Source organism: Schistocerca americana, chromosome 4 (assembly GCF_021461395.2).
Source record: "Schistocerca americana isolate TAMUIC-IGC-003095 chromosome 4, iqSchAmer2.1, whole genome shotgun sequence".
Taxonomy (NCBI): domain Eukaryota; kingdom Metazoa; phylum Arthropoda; class Insecta; order Orthoptera; family Acrididae; genus Schistocerca; species Schistocerca americana.
Genome location: NC_060122.1, coordinates 252,548,518 through 252,571,728, shown reverse-complemented (window position 1 = coordinate 252,571,728; position 23,211 = coordinate 252,548,518). Strand labels below are relative to the sequence as shown.

The following is a 23,211-nucleotide window of genomic DNA, read 5'->3' as shown; positions in this document are numbered from 1 at the left end:
GTAGCCACTGCGATGTAAATGTGGGTTCCTGGTCACGTCGGTGTGGCAGCAGTACTATGTCTGCATGCTAGCTTTTCCAGTCCTTTGGATGTTCTCTGTGTAGGCGTATGTCGGCAGATGGTGTCACTTTGCCATCACCACTGGTGTTCTCTTCGCGGGAACAAGCTCCGGGGAATTAAACCCTCCCAATGCCTTGGCCGACCTCCTCTCTGCCCTTTCGCCGCCAGATCAGTTTAACTCTTTTGCGCATTGGACACAGTCTTTCTATCCATAGCCATTTGTGGTGATCCTCCACCACTTTGTGATAAAGCTTTGACGGTTCGTCATTTCCAGACCGAATGTGCTTTTTTTAACCGCTTGCGTTCCAGTGTATGTTTTCCGTCTGAGCATCGGGCGTTTTAGCTAACGACGCGTGGGCTGTCGACCGTGTTTTACTCTTTATCCTTCCTAACAGTGGTTCGACCCCTCCGCAGTCTGTACGGCGTATTTTTTGGACCTTCGTCGAAGGGGAAGTGCTTGCTTTTATTTCCTTCCTTCCGTCGATTAGGCTTAATGTGTAGTCGATTTTAATTTATTGTACTTACTACTTGTATATACATAAATGACCTTGTGGATAACATCGGAAGTTCACTGAGCTTTTTTGTGGATGATGCGGTGGTATATCGAGAGGTTGCAACAACGGAAAATTGTTCGGAAATGCAGGAGCATCTGAAACGAATTCACACATTGAATCTCAATGTACATAAGTATAATATGCTGCGAATACATAGAAAGAAAGATCCTTTATCATTTAGCTACAGTATAGCAGGTCAGCAAGTGGGAGCAGTTAATTCTGTGTATTATCTGGGAGTAGGTATTAGGAGTGATTTAAAATGGAATGATTATATAAAGTTGATCATCGGTAAAGCGGATGCCAGACTGAGATTCATTGGAAGAATCCTAAGGAAATGCAATCCGAAAACAAAGGAAGTAGGTTACACTACACTTGTTCACCCACTGCTTGAATATTGCTTACCAGTGTGGGATCCGTGTCAGATAGGGTTGACGGAAGAGAGAGAGAAGATCCAACGGAGAGCAGCGCGCTTCGTTACAGGATCGTTTAGTAATCGCGAAAGCGTTACGGAAATTCCAGATAAACTCCAGTGGAAGACTCTGCAGAAGAGACGCTCAGTAGCTCGGTACGGGCTTTTGTTGAAGTTTGGAGAACATACCTTCACCGAGGAGTCAAGGAGTATATTGCCCCTCCTAAGTATAACTCGCAAAGAGACCATGAGGATAAAATCAGAGAGATTAGAGCCCACACAGAGGCATATCGACAGTCTTTCTTTCCACGAACAATACGAGACTGGAATAGAAGGGAGAACCGATAGAGGTACACAAAGTACCCTCCTCCACACACCGTTAGGTGGCTTGCGGAGTATGGATGTAGATGTAGATGTAGACGTAGATGACAAAGGTGCTTATGACCTCAGTTGTTCTCGCGCCCTAAAAAGAAAAGCTCCCCGAAAAAAAATCTTGAACCTACATTGCTAAAGGTTCTATGTGCGGACCACACATAGATCGTATATCTAAGATCAGCTTATATGTTCAAGTATGTGTTCGTACTTCCTATGCAACTGCTATGTTTCTATCGAGCCATTTCCTTCATAAATGATGGGCGTGGAATAGTATAAAATCTCCAGGAAAAGTTTACAGATCGGTGGCTATGCGTTTAGGAATTAAATTCCTTAACGAAATAGGGGTAATTCAGGAGTAGGTTTAATAATGAATAGGAAAATAGGAATGCGGGTAAGCTACTACAAACAGCATAGTGAACGCATTATTGTGGCCAAGATAGATACGAAGCCCACACCTACTACAGTAGTACAAGTTTATATGCCAACTAGCTCTGCAGATGACGAAGAAATTGAAGAAATGTATGATGAAATGAAAGAAATTATTCAGATAGTGAAGGGAGACGAAAATTTAATAGTCATGGGTGGCTGGAATTCGAGTGTAGGAAAAGGGAGAGAAGGAAACGTAGTAGGTGAATATGGATTGGGGCTAAGAAATGAAAGAGGAAGCCGCCTGATAGAATTTTGCACAGAGCACAACTTAATCATAGCTAACACTTGGTTTAAGAATCATGATAGAAGGTTGTATACATGGAAGAACCCTGGAGATACTAAAAGGTATCAGATAGATTATATAATGGTAAGACAGAGATTTAGGAACCAGGTCTTAAATTGTAAGACATTTCCAGGGGCAGATGTGGACTCTGACCAAAATCTATTTGTTATGACCTGTAGATTAAAACTGAAGAAACTGCAAAAAGGTGGGAATTTAAGGAGATGGGACCTGGATAAACTGAAAGAACCAGAGGTTGTACAGAGTTTCAGGGAGAGCATAAGGGAACAATTGAAAGGAATGGGGGAAAGAAATACAGTAGAAGAAGAATGGGTAGCTCTGAGGGATGAGGTAGTGAAGGCAGCAGAGGATCAAGTAGGTAAAAAGAAGAGGGTTAGTAGAAAGCCTTGGGTAACACAAGAAATATTGAATTTAATTTATGAAAGGAGAAAATATAAAAATGCAGTAAATGAAGCAGGAAAAAAGGAATACAAACGTCTCAAAAATGAGATCGACAGGAAGTGCAAAATGGCTAAGCAGGGATGGCTAGAGGACAAACGTAAGGATGTAGAGGCTTATCTCACTAGGGGTAAGATAGATACTGCCTACAGGAAAATTAAAGAGACCTTTGGAGATAAGAGAACCACATGTATGAACATCAAGAGCTCAGATGGAAACCCAGTTCTAAGCAAAGAAGGGAAAGCAGAAAGGTGGAAGGAGTATATAGAGGGTCTATACAAGGGCGATGCACTTGAGGACAATATTATGGAAATGGAAGAGGATGTAGATGAAGATGAAATGGGAGATACGATACTGCGTGAAGAGTTTGACAGAGCACTGAAGGACCTGAGTCGAAACAAGGCCCCCGGAGTAGACAACATTCCATTGGAACTACTGACGGCCTTGGGAGAGCCAGTCCTGACAAAACTCTACCATAAGGTGAGCAAGATGTATGAAACAGGCGAAATACCCTCAGACTTCAAGAAGAATACAATAATTCCAACCCCAAAGAAAGCAGGTGTTGACAGATGTGAAAATTACCGAACAATCAGTTTAATAAGCCACAGCTGCAAAGTACTAACACGAATTCTTTACAGACGAATGGAAAAACTAGTAGAAGCCGACCTCGGGGAAGATCAGTTTGGATTCCGTAGAAATACTGGAACACGTGAGGCAATACTGACCTTACGACTTATCTTAGAAGAAAGATTAAGGAAAGACAAACCTACGTTTCTAGCATTTGTAGACTTAGAGAAAGCTTTTGACAATGTTGACTGGAATACTCTCTTTCAAATTCTAAAGGTGGCAGGGGTAAAATACAGTGAGCGAAAGGCTATTTACAACTTGTACAGAAACCAGATGGCAGTTATAAGAGTCGAGGGACATGAAAGGGAAGCAGTGGTTGGGAAGGGAGTAAGACAGGGTTGTAGCCTCTCCCCGATGTTATTCAATCTCTATATTGAGCAAGCCGTAAAGGAAACAAAAGAAAAATTTGGAGTAGGTATTAAAATCCACGGAGAAGAAATAAAAACTTTGAGGTTCGCCGATGACATTGTAATTCAGTCAGAGACAGCATAGGACTTGGAAGAGCAGTTGAACGGAATGGATGGTGTCTTGAAGGGAGGATATAAGATGAACATCAACAAAAGCAAAACGAGGATAATGTAATGTAGTCGAGTTAAGTCGGGTGATGCTGAGGGTATTAGATTAGGAAATGAGACACTTAAAGTAGTAAAGGAGTTTTGCTATTTGGGGAGCAAAATAACTGATGAAGGACGAAGTAGAGAGGATATAAAATGTAGACTGGCAATGGCAAGGAAAGCGTTTCTGAAAAAGAGAAATTTGTTAACATCGAGTATAGATTTAAGTGTCAGGAAGTTATTTCTGAAAGTATTTGTGTGGAGTGTAGCCATGTATGGAACTGAAACATGGACGGTAAATAGTTTGGACAAGAAGAGAATAGAAGCTTTTGAAATGTGGTGCTACAGAAGAATGCTGAAGATTAGATGGGTAGACCACATAACTAATGAGGAAGTATTGAATAGGATTGGGGAGAAGAGAAGTTTGTGGCACAACTTGTCCAGAAGAAGGGATCGTTTGGTAGGACATGTTCTGAGGCATCAAGGGATCACCAATTTAGTATTAGAGGGCAGTGTGGAGGGTAATAATCATAGGGGGAGACCAAGAGATGAATACACTAAGCAGATTCAGAAGGATGTAGGTTGCAGTAGGTACTGGGAGATGAAGAAGCTTGCACAGGATAGAGTAGAATGGAGAGCTGCATCAAACCAGTCTCAGGACTGAAGACCACAACAACAACAACGAAATTCTATCTAAAAGCATTAAGCCAGACGAAAAGACACACTTGGCGTGGCGTCTTTCTCCGTGTCATCATGGTCAAGCATCTCGGTTTTCTTAACCAGGGGTTGCCGCCACATAATAACTGACACGCATGAGCTGTGGACCACGGGACATGGGTAACATTTCAAATGTCAGGCGACGTATCACGTGGATGCAGTTCCCTGGGGTTTGCAGCCACGATGGAGCCCCTTGGCAAACCACACATCGATTACATATGAAAGATGTTCCACCAATGCACTCATTTAATGGCAAAGGGTGTTCTCACCTGCTTAAGATGTGAGGCTGAGGCTCACGATGTGACCTTGGCGGTTACTCGTCTGATGCAGAAAAACAGACTCGCTAATACGAGAGACATGAGGGGTGTCATTTCCTGCATTTTCTGATGCCTCAAGGCGATAACTGGGGTAGAGGGATTCTCTATTACTCGAGACACTCAGAGGTCGTGATACAATCGATTGATTGACAGCATTTACATATAATTATCGAAAACGGCCCAGTCCCTGTTTCTGCCTTCGCAGACTAACGGGTGTTATCTGGCATTATGTGTGCCAATAGGCTCAAGAATAACGGCACACACAGATTAAAAAACTGTTAAGATAGGGATGCAATCTTTCACCGCTAGTGTACAGTCAATATGTCGAAGAAGCAGTAACGAAAATAATAGGAAATTTATGGTGAGGGAGGGGTTAAGATGCAGAGTGATATTAATAAGATTGGAGGAACGACGTGTTGCCACCTGATTGTGTACTAAATTTATACTTTCCACACTACCGGTCTCGGGCGTTGCTCATTCTCAAGTCTATCTGAAAATGTAGCGACGCACAGTAGCGAAAAACTGCCTAAGACAAATCACGCAACCAAATGGACATACCATTACTAAAAAGTTTGTTCTGCTCACTATTGATTGCTACCGTCGTTTTTCCTTGTTTTTCACGTAGTGTCATTCTGATCATTTTGGTTTACAGTAAAATATGGACATATTTTCACTAATTTTTCTACTTTAGGTACTAGGATACGACATTTGTGATTCAGCATTATATTACATACATCGATTAACAATATTATACTGAACATCAATTGCGTGCTTATGGAATACCGTCTGTTATGCTATTGGATTCGTGATTTCCTGTTAGGGGGATCACAGCTGGTACTAATCTATGGGAAGTCTTCGAGTGAAATAGGAGTGATTTCTAGAGTTCCCCAAGGTAGTGTCATAGGCCCTTTGCTGTTTCTCATCTGTATAAACGATTTAGGAGACGATCTGAGCAGCCGTCTTACAACGTTTGCAGGTGATACCGTCTTTCATCGTCTAGTAAAGTCATCAGAATATCAGCACCGATTGCAAAACGATTTAAATAAGATACATGTATGGTGCGTGATGAGGGGATACATCGTCCGCCCCCGGTAGCTGAGTGGTCAACGCGACAGAATGTCAATCCTAAGGGCTCCGGTTAGATTCCCGGGTGGGTCGGAGATTTCCTACGTTCTGGGATTGGGTGTTATGTTGTCCTAATCATCATAATTTCATCCCCATCGAGGCGCAAGTCGCCGAAGTGGCGTCAAATCTAAAGACTTGCACCAGGCGAACGGTCTACCCGACGGGAGGCCCTGGTCACACGACATTATTATACGGGATACATCGGCGCCTCATTAAACGTCCATAAAGGTTGAACTGGAAGGACTCGACCTTGGGGGGGAGGGGAGGGGGGAGAACTTCATTCACCTTATATTGCACACAGTTTTATATTCATGTAAACAACTGTAATGCAAAATTTTGTCAAATGAATGGCACAAGTTTGCCTTTGAGACAGTAACTATTATACAGATACAAACAGTAAAAGCAACAAACTAGGATTAAATAACAATTCCCTGAACAGCTTGTCGTTACAGTGATTACTAGTTACACATCAGACGGCAACAGCCAATTTACGCAAATGCAACTTTCATGGGATTATTGCGCCATGATTAACAGTAGAATGATAGGGATGAATCACGTCATATAAATGGCAGAAGCCAATTTACGTTAATGCAGTTTTCACGGGATTATTGTAACGCGATTACAAGGAAATGCTTTCAGTGTTAAGTATCCCGGAGACTAGACTGAAGACAAATTGAACCGTGACCAAATTGACTTACAGACAGTAAATGACACGCTTGGTAAATGCATTTGTAACTGAATAAATAGAACAAGCAACATTACAGATGCATGTCCTTCATCTGAAAGACAACTTAGCTAATGCCAGCGAAGTACAGGTAACAATTACGTATACAGAAATTCCTTTTACGTTTTTGAATCTTGGACCAGTAAACGACACTTAACTTGTAAATATATCTGAGCTCCAGGCGCCAACCAGGTACAGACACGAACGCCATACGCTACAGGCAACGTTGACGGCGCTCAGTTGTCCCGTTCGACCACCAATTGTCGACCGGATCAATAGTGCGAGATACAAAAGTCTCAGACCGATTTTGTTTCACATAAATTCTCTCAGACAGTTTTAACTTCAAAACAGGCAACTGTTATTTGGTGTACCTGGAGCATAAACGGAACATTAGAATGTACTAAGTAAGAAAGACACGCACGGGGCCGAAGGCGCTTGTGAGACCCACAACCAAAGCTCAGAGATACAACAAATAGTAATAAATTACGATCCAATTCATCACGTGTCCAAATACGACAACGAACAAGCTACAAATTAAACTCCTTAAATAAATAATCCTATCCTAATAAACACAAGGCAGTGCACTTAGAACAATATTGGATATACCAAAACACGTTCAACAAAATGTCACTGCCTCCAAGTAGTAACCAAATCACACTCGAACCCTAGGTATTTTAAACAAGCAATTCAATTCACACTGACATAAGATTACCTAAAGGAAAGGCATACAATGATAACTTAGCCTTACAATAATTACACGTCTTTGATGGACCCAAACGCGCAAGACTCCGCAGAATGATATGGCGGAATAACCAACAATGGTGCATCTGTCTTTCAGTAATACAGAGTGCTTTCTGAAACAGACTAAACAGTAAGATTAATAAATAATACACAGTAAGCCCCCAGGTTTAAATGCTAAACCTGAATATCGTCGCAATCAGACCCCAACACGAATTACCACAGTCAGAATGGCACAACGAGTGTTGTAGGAGCGAACCACAAAATAACTTGTGCATAGAATTTCGTGATTGAGAATCAACCAGTAATCTGTCTCGGGTTCATCGCACTTGTAACATGAAGGGGAGAAAATGTCTCAAGCGAATGACGTAAATACAGTCGTATCTTGTCCAACGGCATCGGAAAGGGTCACGAGTGAAGACCCGCAACAACATACAATCATCTAACGACAACCAACCTTCTTCGCTAAGCATTCCATTCCAAAACGCGCCTACCGCAATGGACGGTTCCATAGCGACGGTATTCGCCGCCAAAGTTGCCTCTCGTGTCCACTTACCAACCACACGCCGTTACTAACTGCCCCTCACTAAGCACGTTCGCTCGGTCAATCATCTTTGCCGGTGCGCGCCACCTCGCGACCGCATCAGGAGCACCGAAAGCGTACGATCACTGGAGGAGAATCGATAGACGAAAGCCTGCGCGGCTCAGTGCCAAAACTGGCAGCTGAGTGCTAAAATGAATCCGTTAAACTGCGGTTACGCGATAAATCAATCAAATCTAAAGGCCACAAATTCAACTAAACACTTATGAGTTACAGTTACGAACAGTTTAAATTGGAAAGAACACACAGAAAATTTTGTGGGGTAGGCGAACCAAAGACTGTGATTTATTGGGAGGACATTAAAAAGATGGAAAAAAATCTACTAAAGAAATTGCGGACATTACTCTTGTCCGTCTTCTTTTCAAGTACTGCTGCACGGTGTGCGATCCTTATCAGATGGGATTAACGGAGTGCATCGAGAAAGTTGAAAAAGAGCAGCACGCTCTGTATTATCGAGAAATAATTGTGAGAGTGTCACGGATATGATATAGGATTTGGCGTGGACATTATAAAAACAAAAGCGTGTCTCGTTGCGGTGGGAAAAATTACACGAAATTTCATTCACCAACTTTCTCCTCCGAATGTGAAAAAAATTTTGTTGATGCCGACCTACATACAGGGCAACGATGATAATAATAATATAAGGGAAATCAGAGCTCACACGGAAAGATAGAGGGGTCCGATATTTCAGCGTGCTCTTCCATAGTTGAACAAAAGAGTATTATTGTGAAGGTGCTGGCTGGCTCTGAGCACTATGAGAGTTAACTTCTGTGGTCTTCAGTCCCCCTAGAACTTAGAACTACTTAAATTTAACTAACCTAAGGACATCACAAACATCCATGCCCGAGGCAGGATTCGAACCTGCGACCGTAGCAGTCCCGCGGTTCCGGACAGTGAATGTGCTCCGATGAACCCTCTACCAAGCACTTGCTTGTGGTTTGCAGGATACCCGTGTAGATATAGCAGTAGATGTAAATACTCGTAGTTTATGATCAGTACCTGAAATACCCCTCGACATATGTACTAAAAATGCTGTAATGTTGATATGTGCGACACCGATTTATTTATATGTTTTCCATATAGTTATTACTAAGCGACAGAGATACTCTTGAAGTCGTATCGATAGTTGTAACATCCTTGCTGTTTTATTCTCTGACTGACAGTCCAAAATTTGTCAAGCATATTGCACGTGTGACGGTTCGTTGAGTGAGTATAAACAGTCTGTTTCAAGGACATATTGCAAGGTTTGTTTTTATTAGTGTTTCTAGATGGATGTGACATTTACATCACGTGGTAACACATTTGTTCTCATAAGAACTTTCATGTCATGCACCTTCATATGTAAGATGAGGACGTTTGACGACTGTGCTTTGCATAATTATGTACGACACGACATGCCTAAATTACTGAAAACGATGTAGTAACTCTTGTTACTGGAGGTAAATATCATCTTTATTTGATGGTAAGTCCAATTAGTTACGTGATATGTTTTTATTTGCTTACTGCTGTGTTCGCATGTTTGAAGACACACTCCAGAACGGGTTTATTGTATATACAGTCTGGTGGAAAAATATCGTCATCCAAGTTTACTGAGGCTGTGGGGACACACGCAGAAGCGAATGATTCACACGGTTCCGTAATGACATTTAGGACTGTGTTCGAACACGACTCGAACTGTTTGAACAGTTTAAGTCACAGTTCGGGAAATCTCGGGTTCTGTTCGATCTTTCGATTAGCCCACGACCTAGTGACTGTTGCTGGTAATATCTCCGCGACCAGTTTAGGGATTTTATTCACTATGAAACAGGGACTAAAATACTGTACCTTCTAGGGTGCTGGTCATATGTAAAAAGGCAACTAATAAAGGAGTAAGACACTGCAATTATGATTCTGTCCAAATCTCGAGCATTCGCTCGACCTGCGATCTAGCGACGTCTGCTGGAACCTTTTATCTCCAACACTGGTATTCTCGTTGTAATTTATCCTCACAATGGCAGTTACAGCCAGTTGATCTCGATGTATTTGTTTTCTTTGGTATTTAATTCTTGATCCATTTTCTTACTTGTTTCATCTTAATGCCGCCATCTACACTCCTGGAAATGGAAAAAAGAACACATTGACACCGGTGTGTCAGACCCACCACACTTGCTCCGGACACTGCGAGAGGGCTGTACAAGCAATGATCACACGCACGGCACAGCGGACACACCAGGAACCGCGGTGTTGGCCGTCGAATGGCGCTAGCTGCGCAGCATTTGTGCACCGCCGCCGTCAGTGTCAGCCAGTTTGCCGTGGCATACGGAGCTCCATGCCGCGACAGCGTGGACGTGAACCGTATGTGCAGTTGACGGACTTTGAGCGAGGGCGTATAGTGGGCATGCGGGAGGCCGGGTGGACGTACCGCCGAATTGCTCAACACGTGGGGCGTGAGGTCTCCACAGTACATCGATGTTGTCGCCAGTGGTCGGCGGAAGGTGCACGTGCCCGTCGACCTGGGACCGGACCGCAGCGACGCACGGATGCACGCCAAGACCGTAGGATCCTACGCAGTGCCGTAGGGGACCGCACCGCCACTTCCCAGCAAATTAGGGACACTGTTGCTCCTGGGGTATCGGCGAGGACCATTCGCAACCGTCTCAATGAAGCTGGGCTACGGTCCCGCACACCGTTAGGCCGTCTTCCGCTCACGCCCCAACATCGTGCAGCCCGCCTCCAGTGGTGTCGCGACAGGCGTGAATGGAGGGACGAATGGAGATGTGTCGTCTTCAGCGATGAGAGTCGCTTCTGCCTTGGTGCCAATGATGGTCGTATGCGTGTTTGGCGCCGTGCAGGTGAGCGCCACAATCAGGACTGCATACGACCGAGGCACACAGGGCCAACACCCGGCATCATGGTGTGGGGAGCGATCTCCTACACTGGCCGTACACCACTGGTGATCGTCGAGGGGACACTGAATAGTGCACGGCACATCCAAACCGTCATCGAACCCATCGTTCTACCATTCCTAGACCGGCAAGGGAACTTGCTGTTCCAACAGGACAATGCACGTTCGCATGTATCCCGTGCCACCCAACGTGCTCTAGAAGGTGTAAGTCAACTACCCTGGCCAGCAAGATCTCCGGATCTGTCCCCCATTGAGCATGTTTGGGACTGGATGAAGCGTCGTCTTACGCGGTCTGCACGTCCAGCACGAACGCTGGTCCAACTGAGGCGCCAGGTGGAAATGGCATGGCAAGCCATTCCACAGGACAACATCCAGCATCTCTACGATCGTCTCCATGGGAGAATAGCAGCCTGCATTGCTGCGAAAGGTGGATATACACTGTACTAGTGCCGACATGGTGCATGCTCTGTTGCCTGTGTCTATGTGCCTGTGGTTCTGTCAGTGTGATCATGTGATGTATCTGACCCCAGGAATGTGTCAATAAAGTTTCCCCTTCCTGGTACAATGAATTCACGGTGTTCTTATTTCAATTTCCAGGAGTGTAGTTTTGAAACGGTATTTACAGGTAGATTTAAAATTCTGTTTTCTTACACACTTGTTAAATCATTAACCTCTTAAAATTAAACAAAATATTGTACTGAGTTTAGTCAAATTTTTTTTCGTGGTACTACCGTTTTGGTTGGCAGAAGAGCCAAAACCGGGTTACTAGAGGAGGCCGAAAGGCACGCGTTTTAGCTCACGCAGGCTGGCGTGAGGTCTTGAACAGGACATGGAAATTAGAATTTACAAAAACGGACGTAGCTGGTGGAATACTTAACTTCAATTCGTTAATGAAGAACGTCGGTGTTGACGGTACATGAATCAATATCAATAGTAACTGATAATGGCGCCTTGCTAGGTCGTAGCAAATGACGTAGCTGAAGGCTATGCTAAACTATCGTCTCGGCAAATGAGAGCGTATTTTGTGAGTGAACCATCGCTAGCAAAGTCGGTTGTACAACTGGGGCGAGTGCTAGGAAGTCTCTCTAGACCTGCCGTGTGGCGGTGCTCGGTCTGCAATCACTGATAGTGGCGATACACGGGTCCGACGTATTCTAACGGACCGCGGCCGATTTAAAGGCTACTATCTAGCAAGTGTGGTGTCTGGCGGTGACACCACATTCCTCCCCCGCAAATCGGCGTACGGTTGTGGCATAAGGCTTCCGCCCGCCGTGGGGAGAACCCCATGTTGACGTATGTGATGAGGTGGGGAGCCTAACAACTGGCGCACCCTGGCATTCGGACCGTGGGTAGCTGGGAAACGCCTGAAAACCTGCTCCAGGGTGCACGCCAACATGCGGTGTATGCTCCCACAGAGAGACAGGGGGGGCCGAAGGGTCGACCTCCATCGGGCCGGGGCACCCGACGGGCGAAGACGACATATGGTCCGGAGCGGGCAAGAGTTCCATGTCGTAGGACAACTGACGACTGGTCACGGGAAGCGATCGGCAGCGCGTGACCCATGGAGGCGCCCGCCGGTTGCAGCGACGCGTCCACTGCGGGCGTCGCCGGCGGGAGAACAGGCGGCGGCGGCGGTGGCGGCGGCGCGTAGCCATAGGGCAAAATGGAAGGCAGCGTCGGTAAGACCTGGGGCTGAGGCGAGCCAGTAGATGGGTGCCCAGGGCGCTGACCGGATGGCACGGTCGCTGAAAGCAGACGGCGAGCGGCAGATCCCATGCGACGACAGAGGCGCAGCTGGTTGAGATGCCGGCGCACCTCACCAGAGGCCCCCAAAACCAGATACATAGCGCGTCCGAGGCAGCGAAGAATGCGCCCTTCGAGCCAACGCCGTGAAACTTGGTAGTGACGATAGTAGACAACGTCGCCTGGAGCAAAAGCAGATGTCTGCCGCTGCACAGGAACCTGATGCGGCGGATGTAGCAAAGACATCAAGGTTCGATGATGACGACAGTGGAGCAACTCAGCCGGCGAGCGACCATCTCGGGGCTGAGAGCGATACGAGGACAATAAGAGCAATAACGCGTCCTCCCGAGAATGCGACTCTTTTAACTTCAACATCTGTGACTTGAAAGTCCTGACCAATCGTTCAGCGGCACCATTTGACTGTGGCGAAAATGGTGCAGACGTCAGATGTTGAATACCATTGGCCTTGCAGAATGACTGAAATTCTGCGGACATGAATTGTGGGCCATTGTCGGAAACAATAGTCTGTGGAAGACCTTCAATGCAAAAGATAGCACATAACGCTTGGATGGTGGCAGATGACGTCGTGGAAGACATCCAGACAACAAAAGGAAAATTACTGAATGAATCTACCACAACCAACCATCGAGCATTCCAGAATGGACCAGCAAAATCGATGTGTAAGCGTTGCCAAGGGGAAGTGGCTTTTGGCCATGCAAAGAATTTCTGCGGTGGTGCTGATTGTTGTTCGGCACACACCATGCAAGAAGAGCACATATTCGTAATCGCGGCATCGATTCCGAACCAAGTACAGTGCTGACGAGCAAGTTGTTTCGTTCTCACTATGCCCCAAAGTTCCTGGTGGAGAAGCTGTAAGACAGAGGACTGTAACGAACGTGGGACCACGACCCTGGTCTGATCATTATCAGAACGCAACAGCAAAACACCATGTCGAACAAAAAGTCTCTCCTTGTGAGCAAAAAATCGGCGAACCAACGGGTGCCCGATCTGTGACTTTGGCAAGGGCCATTGCGTAGCAACAAAACGCAGAACGGTAGCAAGGACAGGGTCGGCAGCTATGGCTGTAGCTACACGACGAAAATCAATCGGAAACGATTCGACCACGTCATCGGTTTCCGAATCAATGAACATGCAAGCAAGTTCGGAGGAATCGAATGCTCTATCATCAGCAACAGGCAAACGGGACAAAGCATCGACGTTTCCGTGCTTAGCACTGGACCGATACAAGATGTCGTAGCGGTACTGCGAGAGGAAAATAGACCAGCGAATGAATTTCTGTGCTGTACGTGGAGGTACAGGCTTGTTCGGATGAAAGAGCGATGTCAAAGGTTTGTGGTCTGTGATGATGGTAAGGTGACGTCCATACAAGAAATCATGAACCTTTGTAACACCAAATACGAGAGCCAATGCTTCTTTCTCGATCTGTGATAATTTCTTTGCGCAGACGAGAGTAATTTGGACGCAAAGGCAATAGGGCGATCGTGCGATCCATCTTTGTGTTCAAGCACCGCACCGATCCCGAAATCCGATGCATCCACCATCAACAAAAGGGGCTTCTGGGGGTCGAATGGGGTAAGGCAAGTATTGGAAAGCAACGCCGATTTCAACTGGCGAAAGGCGCGTTCGTATTCCGTCGTCCAGACGAACGGAACACCTCTACGGCGTATGCGATGAAGCGGAGCTGAAATGGAAGAGGCGTGTGGTATATAACGGTGATAATAATTAATTTTTCACAGCACACTCTGAAGCTACTTCAAATTCTGCGGCGAAGGCAAGTCTTGTATGGCACGGAGGTGCTTGGGACTGGGCATTGAGTACATGTCCCAGGTAGGGCAAGTCACGAGCAAAAAACATGCATTTGTCCTTCTGCAAGCCAAGACCATTTTGTCGCAAGACCTGATTTACTATAGACAAGTTAAACAACTGAAATAAATCGAAACCAAACAAGTTCACTGCAGAAGAAGAACGAAGGACGTAAAATGACACAAGTTTTGTTTGTCCTTTGTATGTTGCAAGAAGGCTGCACTGTCCTAACACAGGGATATCTTGACCTGAATAACTAGTTAACTTAACATGTGTGGCACGCTACGGAGGTGTGCCCAGCAGTTTGTAAGTGTCTTGATTGATCAGTGAGACTGCAGCTCCAGTATCGAGCTGGAATGGTATCACTTTGCCGTTGATGTCCAAGTCTACAAAAAGTTTATTGTCCTGCTGACGAAAAGAGCGACTGTCTCGCGCAACGTGAACTGACACTGGTACATAATCACTTGTGACTTGACGGGATTTCCGGCGATGTCGACGCACACTATTTGTGGGACGAACACAGTCACTGTTAGAGAGAGTGGCACTGAGTGGAGTGGAATGAACTACATGAATTTCCATGGGCGAAGTTTCACGAGCCTGAGTATCCTTGGTTCGAATCCGGTGTGAACCAAAGGGCCTGGAATGGTTGCGAGTTTCCGATCTGAGCTTTTTCTGGCAAACACTCTGAACATGTCCTTTTTTATTACAGAAAAAGGAAATAGCTTGGCGTGACGGGCAATTCTCACGCGAATGTCTAGTAGTGCACCACAGGCATGATTTTAGCATTGCATGTGCTTGCCTACGCGGCACACGTGGCTGAGAGCCTGGCGGCATCGGCGCGGCCGGGCGCGAGGGCTGTTTACTGCTCAGTGCAGCTCGCCCGGCGGGCCGGTTAACCTGACACACGGCTGGTGAGGTTTCAAATGATTCCTGAGCAAAGTCAAGTGTGTCCTCCCGATCCAATGTGTCCATCACTTGTTGAAGGGAGGGATTGACTAGTTTCAAAATCTGTTCCCTTATACGAACATCAGAAACATTCTGTGCAATTGCATCACGGACCATAGTATCTGAATAAGGGAGTCCACATTGACACTCAAAAGCACAATCCCTAGTAAGGCCTTCCAAGGTTGCAACCATGAGTCTGAGCTGCCGTACGTTTTGTATGAAAGAAGGTATACCATTTCGCAACTACATTGACGGATTCTTTGAATCATGCATCTAATACAGACAAAATTTCGTCATAGGACAGAGTTGCTATGTCGCGTCGGGGCAATAATTTGACTATCACACGGTACATTTGGACGCCAACTGATGATAACAAAAAAGGCTGCCGCTCGTTACCTTTAATTCTGTAGGCGGCGAGATGGAATCCAAATTGGCGTGACCACTCCGTCCAGTTTTCCAGCGCAGCATCAAAAGGTCGAAAAGTCGGTGCAACAGCGTGTTGAGGCTGTGTTAGCGGTGGAGCGGCGGCTGCTGCATCGTTTTGCATTGCCCATTGACCCTGGACAAGCTGTCCAAGGACATCCAGTAAGGCCTGCGTCCGCTGATTCTGTAAGCCAGGGGCAGGCAGGAATCCTGCACGTGTGCGGTGCAAATCTCTCACAAACGTATGTCGAGCCAAACACTGAAATTATCTTCGCGGCTTCACGATGGAGACGAGGAAACTCTTGCTGTGGAAAGTCGTGATAAATGTCTATTACACGTCTTGCCAAAAGGAACTTGTCTCTCAGATGTGAATTACACTGTAGATCTATTAATACCATTTGCAAATTGGGATGAATATCATCTACAGAAACATTAAATGGTCTCGAGAACCATTCAAATGCTTGGGATAAATATGATATATCCCCAAATCGCTTGAGAAATTCCTCTTTTATTGCAGTAAGTATGGTGCACTTGCACACGTGCAGTTAACAGGTGTTCTGCGTGCACACAGGGGCAAGCTAGCCACCCGCTTCTCTCCCCTCCCCACCATAACGTCTCTCCACTCCTTCCTCTGTAATGCGGTTTGTTTCCTAGCTTGCTTTACTGAATGAAGGAATAAGGTTAGTAGGAGTGCTTGAAAGATATCATGGTTTGAAAGAGTGCCTTTTACCTACGATACGTTTTATTTAATTATCACAGGTGGAGTTTACAATACGTTTAATGTCTGGAACAAAATTTCTACATACAGACAAACGCAAACAGTTACGTAAATTTTCATCACTGATGTTTGCTCTTAACCGAGACTTATTAATTTTCAAAACAGAAGAAAATCTCTCACAAACGTATGTCGAGCCAAACACTGAAATTATCTTCGCGGCTTCACGATGGAGACGAGGAAACTCTTGCTGTGGAAAGTCGTGATAAAAGTCTATTACACGTCTTGCCGAAAGGAACTTGTCTCTCAGACGTGAATTACACTGTAGATCTATTAATTCCATTTGCAAATTGGGATGAATATCATCTACAGAAACGGTAAATGGTCTCGAGAACCATTCAAATGCTTGGGATAAATATGATATATCCCCAAATCGCTTGAGAAATTCCTCTTTTATTGCAGTAAGTACGGAAACATATTCTTTGCAATTCTGTTCTCGCACAGTAGACAGAGTAGGGAAACGGACTGTGTTCCCTGACGAGAGCTGTCTTTCCCACAGATGAAGCTTGCTAGTGAAAGCTTGCACCTTTTCAGCCATTTCACAAATTAGCTGATTTTCTCCTTGTAAACTTGTGTTCAGTGCATTCATGTGTCCGGTAATGTCCACTAAAAATGCAAGGGTGGCAACCTACTCTGGATCTTCTAATTTGGGGTCGTACTTTCCTTTATCCTTTAAGAACTGATTTATTGATATTCTCAGCTCAAAAAATCTTTTGAGTACATTACCGCGGCTAATCCAGCGGACTTCACTGTGGTAAGGTATGTCACCATACTCTTCCCCAATTTCAGCTAAGTATGTGTGAAACTGTCTATGTGTAAGCCCGTGGCATCTCAAATAATTAAATGCCCGAATAACCACTTGCATGACGTCCCCCAGTTTTGCTGCTTTTGCACAGAATACTTCTTGGTGCAAAATACAGTGGATGCTGTACAATGATTCTTCTGTACGCTGTAGCTTTTTTCTGAGTAATCCAACAAATTCCGTTTGTTCCCCTTTCATTGCAGGTGCTCCGTCTGTTGTCACTGACACCAAACGTTCCCAGTTTAAGCTAGCTGAATCGACAGCTTCTTGAACGGCTTTTATGATGTTCGCCCCGGTGGTCGTGCTTTTTAAAGATATCATATCTAAAAAAATCCTCTGTTATGTGCAGAGCAGTGTGCACGCCGCGGACATAAATCACTAATTGCGCGGTGTCTGAAATATCTGTGGACTCATCAAGTGCGATAGAAAATGCAATAAACTCCTGCACTGCACGTCACCTGCCATGGCACTTATGCGACGACTTACAGTCCGCCGAGAAAGAGTGATAGCTCGAAACTGATTTGCATTCAGTGGGCAAAGTAAATCAGCAGCGTCATTGATGCACTCCTTTATAAACTCACCTTCAGCAAATGGTTTTCCAGCTCTCGCTATATTAAGGGCAATCTTATAACTTGCACGTACCGCTGGGCTATCATTGTTGTCGTCCTGAAAAATTGAAAACGGTGCTCCATAAAATGCAAAATCAGTTAGATGAGAGACACGACGAAAGAAAGTCGGAGATCTCTCGTGACAACAGCAACTTACGTCAGATTCATCTAGTATCGTCAGATCGCTCTTCTTAAGTTCAGTCAGTTTCCCCATCCGCTCAGAATCCGACAATAAATTGTACTCGTCCTTGTGAAATTTGTTATAATGGCGTTCAATACTAAACTTCCGCTGACCAGCGAGAATACTGCCACACATTAAACATTTCGAATTTTCACGTTTTTGTACAAAGAAAAATTGATTCTCCCATTCCTTTTTAAAAGGTAGCAAATCTCCACTTCTCCGTTTCCTTGATTCACTCTGCATTTTCCGGTACTTCAAATACAACGTTCACTACGTAGTGGTCGCTTCTCATTAACGTCCGCAGCTTAGCCTGGTACTACACTGCCGCAACCTGCCGGCTGTCACCACTGCCCCGGTCGACGACTGCACGCGAGCAGCACACGTGCAGCGCTGTGCGCTCACGAGCCGCGTGCAGCATTTGCCCGCCCCTGCTGTAAGCGATAATATTCGGACAGTACATCGGGAGATTGTGGCGAAGCCATTACACAAGTAAATCAGGGCAATATCGATAAGAACGCGGTTTTGCCTCGTCGCCAATGTTTTGGTTGACAGGAGAGCCAACACCGGGTTACTAGAGGAGGCCAAAAGGCACGCGTTTTAGCTCACGTAGGCTGGCGTGAGGTCTGGAACAGGACAAGGAAATTAGAATTCAGAAAAACGGACGTAGCTGGTGGAATACTTAACTTTAATCAGTTAATGAAGAACGCCGGTCTTGATGGTACATGAATCAATATCAACAGTAACTGATAATGGTGCCTTGCTAGGTCGTAGCAAATGACGTAGCTGAAGGCTATGCTACACTATCGTCTCGGCAAATGAGAGCGTATTTTGGGAGTGAACATCGCTAGCAAAGTCGGTTGTACAACTGGGGCGAGTGCTAGGAAGTCTTTCTAGACCTGCCGTGCGACGGCGCTCGGTCTGCAATCACTGATAGTGATCCGTATATTAACGGACCGCGGCCGATTTAAAGACTACCATCTAGCAAGTGTGGTGTCTGGCGGTGACACCACAACTACATTTTCGCCTTTGCCTGTAACCTTCACTTGAAAGTGACCGTAAATGTATGCCTACATGCCGGTAGTGTAGAAGTACTCTTACTGCAAATTTATTCAAATACATCAGGAGTTTACGCAGTGGTAATATTTGCTCCTTTTCGAATTTCACGAAACTGTCAAATCTTAAGCAGAATCATAGCGTATTGTTTCGCCTTGGACGCAGTTTCTCGCGTAACACTTGCACTCGCACCGCACAGTCAGATGTCACGTGATTGCTGGAAAAGGCTCGATACCGGATCGAGCGCCTGTCGCGTATCGGGAAATCTGGCGTCCGTTCGAACGCGAGTATTGTTTGCTCAGCGCTAATGACATTGTTATCGACATCGAAATCAAGGACAAATTGCAGGAGATTTTGAATGGAATGGTGTCTGGGCACGGCAAATGGCCTGGAGTAAACCAAATAAAGGCCAACGTAATAAGAAGTAACAGAAATTAATTACTTTTGAATACATTGTGGGTGGGAACAGTGATCAGTGTGTTACAAAAATTTACTATCAAAAACAGTCTTGATCACAATTTATTTACTACGGTAACCGATTTCGACCACTACTGTGGTCATCTTCAGAACTATAAGTCGTATACAAAGCTTTAATTAGAGGGCTACATACATTAAAGAAAATACATAAAGGTATAAAGCTAGAAAACGATGAATTACCAATGAGTAAGAGCCTCCAACTGCTGGAGAATCACTACTGGAGAAACCAGTGCACGTCTTACTATATATAATGGAGGCTCCACCCACTTCTGATGGAATGATGTCATTACTAAGCAATGGGTTATAGGTCGAATAACAATGTAAAATTTCTTAGTTAAAAGAACATTGTCAAGAAAGAAAAAAAAAGAAAAGGAAAAAAAACTTCGTTAGATAGAAGCCTGCTGCCACATCCTTTCACTGGCGTTTATCCTCACCATGGCAACCACTAGTTTGCCTGTCGACTTTACAACTTCAGTGGAAAGCAGCCTGCTGTCTCTTCTTTGGAACGGCGTCCAACTTCAACATGGCAACCAATGGTTCCAAATGGTTCGCTAACAGGCCATGAGAGGGAACCCACGTACCGTCAAAACGAGGTTCATTTGTCCTACACGTTTAAATATTTTTAACGCTTCTTAATTGACCTTGACAATGTTCTTTTGACTAAGAAATTTTACATTGTTATTCGACCTATAACCCATTGGTTACTAGTGACATGATTCCGTCAGAAGTGGGAGGGGCCTCCATTATATATAGTAAGACATGCACTGGTTTCTCCAGTAGTGATTCTCCAGCAGAAGGAGGTTCTTACTCATTGGTAATTCATCGTTTTATAGGTTTATAACTTTATGTATTTTCTTCGATGTATGTAACCCTCTAATTAAAGCTTTGTATACGACTTATAGGTCTGAAGATGACCACAGTATTAGCCGAAACCTGTTACCGTAATAAATAAATTTTGATCAACACTGTTTTTGATAGTAAATATTTGTAACAAAAATTAGATTAGCAATAAGCTTAACATAAAACCGTGGATCACGAAGTAGGCGAAGCTGTGGAAATCTGCTACCTTGGAAGCTAAAACCACTTGGACCAAGCAAGAAACGAATTGAAGGTTGACTAGCGCAGCCAGTGAGGGCTGCTACTACGGAACATAGGCCTTAAGTCGAGAAAGAGCGTTCTGATAATCATGGGCTGTGAGGAAATATAAAAATGTTTCCACTGCCACTGTTAAGGCTTGAGGCGCGTAAGGATTCTTACATTGCGTTGCAAGAGACGCAAGTGACGCCAGTGCAGAAGCGAGTATTAGCGTGGGTTGGACGCCACGCCACGGGAAATGCTACAGCACGCTTCCTGTGGCTTCATAGCCGTCATTACCGGCAGGACTCAGGGCTAGCAGTACAGTTCCGAACCGGCCGTTACGTAATAGGCCGACGAGGGCGTCAGGGACCGCCGCGGCGGAAGAGCGCATTGCACGTCTGGCCATCGCTGTGGTTGCGGTCAGCTCCTCTACGCGCTTTCGCCCTGCTCCGCCGTCTGCATTACGCCTGCCGCTGACGACCTGTAGATTCGTAGAAGTGTTATCGCGGGAGTGAAATAGTCCTACGGGCGCTGGAATTCTACCTTCGGGCTTGAAACGGCGTTCTGTGGCATGACGATCGTGCATTTCGTCCTCCGTTGCTGCGCAGAAGAGTTCCGTCCTCACTGTTGACGTAAGTACCCAGGTCCTGCTCGCTACATGGCGGTAAGCGGACTTTTCAGTTTCATATGTGCGGTGGGTTCTGATACGTTTCTTACCGTCTTCGGCAGATACACTACAATTTTAAGTTCATTTTAAAACTGTCTTGTCACTAGTTGTGCGGAGTTATTAACGTCCCTACGTCAAATGCCATTAATTTTGTCATTCATTAATTCTGTCATTTCGGCAGGATACAACTAAAGAAGTCCGAGGTAAGATAGGATACTAAGTATACACTAAAAATAGCAAACAAGTTAACATCGAATACCAGTTTGAAAGTTAGGAAGCATTTCTGAAGGTGTTTGGAGTGAGCCTTTTACGGAAGTGAATCTAGGACGATCAACAACAGTTCAGACAAAAAGAGGATGCAACTAGTCAAATATGACACTGCAGAATAATGCTGAAAATTAGATGGTTAGATAGAACATCGAAGGAGGAAATATTCAATCGAATCAGGGAGAAAAAAGATAATTATAGCACTAATGGAATAATATAAGGGATCGATTGAGAAGACGCATTTGAAGGCTTCACGCAATCGTCAGAATAGTAAGGAAGTGTTTGATTAAAATGAATGTAGGTTGTAGTCGTTAAACAGAGATGCACTCGCGTCAATAACTGCATAGAGTCTCCGGACTGGTGATCACAGCAGTAAAACACACAAAAACCTTTCTTGTTGCTTCCCTTTCACATCACACGAAACTATATATTTTGCTTACAAATATATTTTTGCAGTATTTAAATACATTTTATCACTTTTATGTCTGTCTTTTGATCAAGCTTTGAAGCCCAGTTCAGATAACAAGATAACAGCAGTTTCCTTAGAACAACAGTTATTTCCACGAATTAGTTTAAGTACGTCCTGCTGATATCCCTGTACATACATTATTTATGTAAATAAGTTATACACAACTGCAACCAGTCACTTTTTTGAATAATAATGCTTTATTCCATGAACCGTTTTTCGAACCTTTTCAGGTTCATCTTCAGATGATGTAAAGCGCATGCTGGATGCTGGAAAAGTGTCACTGTCAAATTGTAAACTAATATAGTTTATGTGAAAGTGTTCTGGACATCAAAATGGAGGTAGACAGATCCAAAAAAAGCCGCCTATACTGTCGCTAACCAGCACCCAGCATTATGCTACTACCAGTAATGATGTAGCTTCCCGGATCCTCCCGAAACCATCTGAAGATGAACTTGAAAAGGTTCGAAAACCGGTTCATGGAATAAAGCATTATTATTCAAAAACGTGACTGGTTGCAGTTGTGTATAACTTATTTACATTCAATATACAGTCACGGTTCTAAAATATCCGTAATGGATAAGCATAATACATTATTTACTTTCTTCGGTCTTCCTCGAAAAGTATACGTAACGTCATCACCACATCATCGCCCTACGGACAAGTGTATCAATCACTACCTTCTTTATTCTTTCCTGTCACTGTCTTAGGTTTTCAGTACGGTGTTTCATTGTAATGTCTTGTATTAGGTTGTATATTTTTCATCCACTGATCATACGTCCATTCCCAGTTGCATCTGAGGCATCCTTTATTATGCACGCCTCATCGAAAACATCTGTCAGTTCTTTTCCTCCACTTGTTTTCCTTTATTAAACGTCTTCCGTTATTTCTAGTTTTTAATGCCTCTATATAGATTACTCCGTAGTTTCTGTCCACCACCCTTATCGAAGGTATTTAAACGCTATAGTCAGTGTATTGGTATTGTTAATGGAATACCACAATATGATTTCACAAAATATAAGTAAAAATATTTTAATTGCTTTTGCACTAT

At 44.5% G+C, this 23,211-nt stretch overlaps 1 protein-coding gene across 2 annotated transcripts in view; it reads left to right on the top strand.

The window, feature by feature from the left end:
• The window catches only part of LOC124612758 (alpha-tocopherol transfer protein-like), a 149,506-nt gene that overhangs the window by 22,321 nt on the left and 103,974 nt on the right, over nucleotides 1–23,211 (top strand). Inside the window, exon 1 of one of the 2 annotated variants that reach the window (XM_047141152.1) lies at nucleotides 21,163–21,392. The exons of the other annotated variant lie outside the window; for it this stretch is intronic. The gene's annotated coding sequence lies outside the window, so the exon portion shown is untranslated. Of the gene's footprint in view, nucleotides 1–21,162; nucleotides 21,393–23,211 lie in introns of those variants that run through there. 2 annotated transcript variants of the gene reach the window in all.